This window comes from Zingiber officinale, chromosome 3B (assembly GCF_018446385.1).
Source record: "Zingiber officinale cultivar Zhangliang chromosome 3B, Zo_v1.1, whole genome shotgun sequence".
Lineage (NCBI taxonomy): Eukaryota > Viridiplantae > Streptophyta > Magnoliopsida > Zingiberales > Zingiberaceae > Zingiber > Zingiber officinale.
In genome coordinates, this window is record NC_055991.1 from 49,838,906 (window position 1) to 49,846,857 (window position 7,952).

Genomic DNA, 7,952 nt, shown 5'->3' on the forward strand with positions numbered 1-7,952 from the left:
AAAAGAAACTAAAAAATCTTACTTGTTTATGTTTTCAATTATTCTTAATTTGTTATAATTTACTTAACTTTGACTTGTGTTGCGATAATAAAAAAGGAGAAAATTATTGATGTAAAAAGCACCATATATCGAACCTAAGTTTTGATAATGGTAAAGGGTTCTGATCCTGTCCGAAAGCTGAATCAACGGACACTGGGCACGTGGCGCTCTCCAAGTAACTGACGCAGATCTCTTGGCTGTCCGTACGGACCTCCGGTGAACCTGCACAGAAGTCGGGCCAGGAAGGGGTTCCCGGCGATGACCCTCCAACGCTCAAGTCAGGTAAGCGAACAACGAAGAAGTGGCTCCTAGTCTCAAAGAATGCATACCTCTGGTGAAGTGCGAGGCTCCTTATATAGAGCTAGGAAGGAGCTCATGCACACATACCGAGGCGAATACGTGACCCCAGCCCATACCTCAATAAGGGCTTGTCAGCAAGCTTACCTGACACCATACTGGTACAGTCCAAGCACGTCTTCGATGGGACAGCGGAACCCCTTGTCGTAAGATTTGGAGTATGGTCGGATTATAGAACATGCCCACTGTCAGAAGATGTCCCTAGTCCTTTTCTCCTTATTCCCTGCCGGGAGTCCGGTCGGCCAGCACGCGCCTTACGTCCGGCCGGACATATATAGTGGTCTACTTGGGAGATTCTCGGTAAGGTGCTCTGTGGAGACTACTAGCAGTATGTTACCTTATGTCTTCGGTCGAACGTGCCATCTGCTCGGCCCTACGATCCTGTTCAATGAGCGCCGGAACCCCGACTCCTGCCGGGGCGCCTTTTGCCATCAGTTAGACACCGGTCGGTCGGCCGGGCGGTCGGCCCGCCCTTATCCGGTCGGCCTATCGATCCAACCCTTTCTCGGGCGTCCGGTCGGTCCATCCTTCTCCTATCGACCACCTGGCCCTTTGACTTCCACGTGACGTTGACTCCCCAGAACGGGGGTCCCCTGCTTTTACCGTCGGATCACTTGCCTCCCCTTCAAGTCTAGTCGAAGGAGGCGATTAGAACGACTGACTAGACCATTAGTTGAACCGAGCGGCCTACTGCAACCACCGTCCGATCGGAAACACAGGGGGTAGCTAAAACGCCAGTCAACGGTCGCCTTACTCGGCGTCTCTTTGAAGTTTTCGCCAATCTCTATCATTAAGGTCGAGCACGCGCCCATTAAATGCATTCCAGCGGCTGGCTGCCACGTGGCGGTGCTGTCGTAATCGTACGGCGACGGCGTGGTGCTCTGATGGGATCGAGGCGGTTCGAAATGGACGGTGCGATGCGCGCTCTGATTCCCGTGACCTGGATCCAACGGTGGAGGCCGCTCGGCCTCCCCCCTATAAAATCTCCGTTTTCTTCCTTCACCGCACCCTTGCTCTTGCGTGCCTTCCAGCTTCTCGCGTTCCAGCTTTCCGGCGATCTCGCTCCTCTGGTTTCGGCGATCCCCAGTGCTCGTTTTTCGATCCTCCTCGTCGTTGTAAGGTTCTATTTCTCTCCTTCTTTGTTTCCGGTGTTTTCTTTGCATTTCTTTCCCAAGTTCTAGTCCTCGGGGTACTGTTTCGTTGCCATCTTCTTCCTTCTCTTTTGACTTCGTCTGTCCGGACCATGGCCCAATCTTCTCCACCCGAAGACCAAGCCCTCGGCCCATGGTACACTACCATGGAGTCGCGATTCGATCGGCGTGACGCCGACCTTCTAATTTATACTTTTGAGATCCCTTCCAACCTTGAAATCATCATACCGACAGACTCCGCTCGGCCACACAAACCGCCGCGCGGAGTGTTTTGTGTTTTCCGTGACCAGTTCACAACCGGTCTGCGACTCCGCATTCATCCCTTCTTTGTAGAAGTTTACGACTTTTTCGGCATTCCGCTCGGAAGCCTAGTCCCCAATACTTTTCGCCTTTTATGCGGGGTAGTCGTCCTCTTCAAAATCCATAACATTCCCCTCCGGTCGGAGGTCTTCTATTACTTCTATTACCCCAAGCAATCCGAGCCGGGCACCTATATGTTCCAAGCTCGGCCCGGCTTAGTCTTCTTCAATAAACTGTCTTCCTCCAATAAGCATTGGAAGGAATTCTACTTTTACATTCGCCTTCCCGAATGACCTACCTTCCGAACCCAGTGGCAGGTCGGCCTTCCTCTCTCCCCGGAGCTCAAAAGGTTCAAGACCCGACCGGATTATATCCACGCCGCCAACATGCTATCCGGTCTGCGGCTTGACATCAATAAGTTCCTTCCAGAAGGGGTTATGTACATCTTCGGCTTGAGTCCGATCAGAGCCCCGCTACCGAACGGCTTCGGTAAGAATTTAACTTGGTAAATTCATTTTAATTGCTAACTGATTTTCCCTGTTTTCCTTTGCAGCGAACACCGTTATGGAGTCAGTGATGGCTGGTATTCTGAAGAGAAAGGCGGCGGCGCTCGAAGCCACGGCAGCCAAAGAAATGGAGATGCTCGGCATCTAGCCAGTCGACTCAAACGAAGAAGAGAGCGGGACACATGCTGGGGAGTCGGCCGCTCAGGCTTCTCTCCAAGAGCCGGCGGCTGGAGCAACTATCAGCCAAGAGCCTTCCGCTAGGGATGAAGGCTTCGCTCCGGAAGAAGAGCGGCCTCTCCAACAAAAAAGGCGCCGAGTGGAGACTCCCCTCCGATCAGCTACATCTGCGGTTCAACCGTCCGCTCGGGCCACTACAAGTGCTCGCGGCAAGGCTCCAGAGGTCGAAGCTATTTCATCCGACCGGACTCCCTCTGAATGGGATGAGCCAGCAGCCCCTATTGAGACTATTCCAGTCAGCACCCTTCCGCCTGCTACTCAACCAGTCTAGCGTTCAACCATTCGATATCAGTTTTCGGCGCCGGCCTCTGATCCTCTTCCGACCACCGGTCAGACGACCCCCGGTCATGGCCGCACTATACGGGTTACTCTGCATCTCCCGACTGAAGAGCTGCTGCCAGAGGCCGACCGACCAACCGCGCCCGAGCATACCATCATCTTGAAGGGCCCCTAGCTGAGATGTGGGCTGACGCTCGGGCGCGCGTTGCGCTGATCCCCCTCCGAAATTTGGCCAATAGCCATATGGAGGAGGCCACGGGGGTAAGTTTATTTTCTCCGAAGTTTTGTATGCCTTCCTTCCGATCGGCCACTAACAACTTCTAATTTCTTTTGTCAGAGATGGGTGGAGGAGATTGCTGTCTCCAACCGCCTGGCCATGGTGGATGAAGAACTAGCCCAACTGAAGGCGGCAGTCGGTCCGTCCGGCTCTCGAGGCCCATCATACTCTGAGCTACAAAAGGAGCTTAAGAAGGCTCAAGATTTGCTGGCGGCCGAGCAGAAGAAGACGACCACCAGGCTCACCATCTGGCCGAGCTCGAGTAAGTGAAAAAATCTCTGGATCACAAGATAAGCTTGGCGACCGAGCGGAATAACACGGCTATCTCCGACCTGGAGAAAAAGAATGTGGAGGCTCGGGGCCTAGAGCAGAAAGTAAAGGAGCTGATGGACCAGCTCGATAGCAAGAAAACGGGCCGCTCGGCTGACGCGCTCAAGCATGTAGACGAGCTGAAAACTTGCAGGAGTCCCTCGCCGCGTCCCAATTGTCCTTCAAAGAATACCAAGAGGCCGAGCCAAGCCGGGTCGCCGCCCTGAGACAGAATTACATCCGCTCGCCCGAATTTTCAGAGAAAGTTTGTGAGCGTATGTACACGGCCTTTGACCTTGCTATGACCGCCACCACAGCGTATTTGAAGTCTAAGGGTTTTCTTCCGGATTCCACTACTATCCCGGTCGGAGATCAAGTGGCGCTCCTGGACAACATCCCCAAGGACCTTTACGATTATATTGAGTAAACATTCTATATGTAATTCGGCCGCTCGGCCAGAAAATGATCCTTTTTGTAATTAGGCCGCTCGACCTAGAGTTTTATTTTGAATGCAACGCTTTCCTTTCATTTGCTCTGTCCTTTTGCTGGTCAATGTGTGTGTTGTCCGCTCGCCTCCTACCACACCTCCCATGCTTGACAGGTATTTTTACGAAGTACTTTGCGATACATTTCCGCTCGGACGAATATGCCCTGCTTCAACAGAAGGGGTTATTCACTGAATATTGATGAAGTACCTTTGGGTACTGGGCCAAGTGGAACGCATAGGTGGTCAAGCGATGTTGACAGCGAGTACGATTCTTGATCGCCTTATTCCTCTCGGAGGGTTTATAGACGCTGGCTCGTCTCTCGATTTTTAACGTCGGAGCTCGACGGTCTTCCGCTCGGAGGATTTATAGACGCCGGCTCGTCTCTCGATTTTTAACGTTGGAGCTTGACGACCTTCCGCTCGGAGGATTTATAGACGCCGGCTCGTCTCTCGATTTTTAACATCGGAGCTTGACGGTCTTACGCTCGGGAGATTTATAGACGCCGGCTCGTCTCTCGATTTTTAACGTCGGAGCTCGACGTTCTTCCGCTCGAAGAATTTATAGACATCGGCTTGTCTCTCGATTTTTAACGTCGGAACTCGACGGCCTTCCGCTCGGAGGATTTATAGACGCCGGCTCGTCTCTCGATTTTTAACGTCGGAGCTCGACGGTCTTCCGCTCGGAGGATTTATAGACGCCGGCTCGTCTCTCGATTTTTAACGTCGGAGCTCGACGGCCTTTAACACATCCGTTCGGCGAAGCTATTTTGCATCCTTTATCATTTCTTCTTCCTGCATTACAAGGACATAGGTGACCAAAACATATATAAAATTACATCAGCGCACCTCTCACCCAGCCCGGTACGGCTGGAGATGATTCGCGCTCCATGGTCGATCTAGCCGCCGTCCGTCTTCATCCTCCAAGTAGTAAGCACCCGAGCGGAGTTTTTCAATGACTTTGAAGGGGCCCACCCAAGGAGCCTCCAGTTTGCCGACGTCGCTGACCGACTTTACTTTCTTCCAGACAAGGTCGCCAACTTGGAATGCCCTAGGGATCACGCGCCGGTTGTAGTTCTGCTTCATTCTTTGCCGGTACGCCATCAGTCGGACGGACGCCTTGGCTCGCTCCTCGTCGACCAAATCAAGCTCCATGTTCCTCCGCTCGGCGTTATCATCGTCATAATTCTGGAGCCGGACGGACTCGATCCCAACTTCAACCGGGATCACTGCTTCGCCGCCATACACCAAGTGGAATGGTGTGACGCCCGTTCCCTCCTTCGGGGTCGTTCGGATGGCCCATAGGATGCCCGGCACTTCATCCACCCAGCTTCCTCCTAAATGGTCGAGCCGAGCGCGCAGAATGCGAAGAATTTCCCGATTGGCTACTTCGGCTTGACCATTGCTTTGGGGGTACGCCACGGACGTGAAGTGTTGCTTGATGCCATAGCTTTTGCACCAATCTTCGAGCAACTTTCCCACGAACTGCCGCCCGTTATCGGAAACAAGTCGACGAGGGATGCCGAATCGGCAGATGATGTGCTGCCAGATAAACTTCTTGACCATCTGCTCGGTGATTTTGGCTAGCAGCTCGGCCTCCACCCATTTGGAAAAGTAATCGACCGCCACTAGTAGAAATTTTCGTTGCCCGGTCGCCATAGGAAACAGACCCACAATATCCATTCTCCATTGGTCGAACGGACAGGACACGGTGGCTGCTTTCATTTCCTCCACCGGTCGGTGGGTGAAGTTATGGTACTTTTGGCAAGAAAGGCACGCCGCGACAGTCCGAGCGGCGTCTGCTTGCAGGGTTGGCCAAAAGTATCCGGCCAACAGGATCTTCTTAGCCAGCAATCATCCGCCCGGATGTCCTCCGCACGATCCTTGATGCACTTCTTGGAGGATGTACGCTATGTCTTCCGAGCTCACGCATTTCAAAAGCGGACGGGAGAAAGCCTTCTTGTAGAGTTGATCTCCGATGAGTGTGAACCGGCCGGCTCTCCTCCTTAGCAGCTGGGCTTCATCCCGATCAGACGTGGTAGTACCCGAGCGGAGAAACTCCATGATTGCTATTCTCCAGTCGTTCGAAAACTCGAGGCCCTCCATCCGGTCAACGTGCGCCACCAAAGATACTTGCTCAATTGGCTGCTGGATGACGACCGACGTTAGTGAATTTGCGAGTTTAGCTAGCTCATCTGCAGCCTGGTTCTCCGCTCGGGGTGTCTTCTGGATAATGACCTCTCTAAAGCTGGCCTTGAGTTTTTCAAAGGCTTCGGCGTAGAGTTTGAGCCGAGCGTTGTTAATCTCAAAAGTACCAGAGAGCTGCTGAGCGGCCAACTGAGAGTCGGAATGCAGCGTCACCCGTCCGGCCCCACGTGCCGGGCGGCTTGTAAGCCGGCTATAAGGGCCTCATACTCTGCTTCGTTATTTGTAGCTCTATAATCCAGCCAGACGGATAATTGCATCTTTTCTTCTTGTGGAGAGAGCAATAGCACGTCAATCCCGCTACCGAGCCGGGTGGATGATCCGTCCACAAATATCTTCCACATGGCTTCGGGCTCTGGCCTTTGCACTTCGGTGATAAAATCTGCCAAGGACTGAGCCTTTATCGTTGATCGGGGCTGGTATTGAATGTCAAATTCGCTCAACTCCGTTGTCCATTTGATGAGCCACCCGGACGCTTCTGGATTCAATAGCACTCTTCCCAATGGGCTATTCGTCCGGACGATGATAGTATGAGCCAAGAAATAGGGACGGAGGTGCCGAGCGGCGAGGACCAAAGCGAAAGCCAACTTCTTGAGCCCGGTGTAGCGAGATTCAGCATCTTTTAAAATATGGCTCAGAAAATATACATGCTCTTCTCCGCTCGCCCTCACTAGTGCCGAGCCGACTGCTTGCTCATTTGAAGATAAATAGATACAAAGTGGCTCACCTACGGCTGGCTTGGCTAGCACGGGCAGAGAATTCAGATATGCCTTCAGTTCTTCGAACGCCCGATCGCATTCTGCGTCCCAGTGAAACTTAGTGGCTTTGCGCAATATTTTGAAAAAAGGTAGGCTCCGGTCGACGGTCTTGGAGATGAATCTGGACAAAGCAGTTATCCGACCGGTCAAGCGCTGCACTTCCCTCAGATTTCTTGGGGGCGGCATATCTTGTAACGCTTTCACTTTGCTGGGATTTACCTCGATGCCCCGCTTGGTCACTATGTATCCCAAGAAACGCCCGCCTTTTGCTCCAAACAGGCACTTCTGAGGGTTTAGCTTAACTCCATATTTCCGTAGCGTTCGGAAAGTTTCCTCCATGTCTTCGAAGAGATCGGCCGCTCGGACTGACTTGATGAGAATGTCATCCACATATACTTCGAGGTTTCGCCCGATCTGCTCCCTAAACACTTTGTTCATTAAGCGCTGATAAGTGGCTCCCGCGTTCTTCAGTCCGAACGGCATCACCTTATAGCAATAGGTGCCGTCGGCTGTAACGAAGCTGACTTTTTCTTGATCTTCTCGGGCGAGCGACATTTGATGATAGCCTTGATAAGCGTCGAGCATACATATCAACTAGCAGCCAGCTGTGGAGTCCACCAGTTGATCAATCCGAGGCAGAGGATAAAAATCCTTCGGACAAGCTTTATTGAGATCCCGAAAATCTATGCACACTCTCCACTTGTTGCCCGGCTTGGAGACTAATACTACGTTCGCCAGCCAGCTCGGGAACTGAACCTCGCGTATATGGCCAGCCTCCAGGAGCTTCTCAACCTCCGCTCGGATGATGGCATTCTGTTCAGCGCTGAAATCCCTTTTTCTCTGCTTCACCGGCCGAGCGTCCGGTCGAACATGTAGCTCGTGGTGCGCTATGCTCGGTGAAATTTCGGGCAGCTCATGCATCGACCAGACGAAGACATCGCAATTTCTCTGGAGGCATTTGATGACTTCCTCTTTCTGACTTGCCTCCATATCGGTCGCAACTAACGTGGTGGCCTCCGGTCGGGTCGGGTGGATCTGTACTTCCTCTTT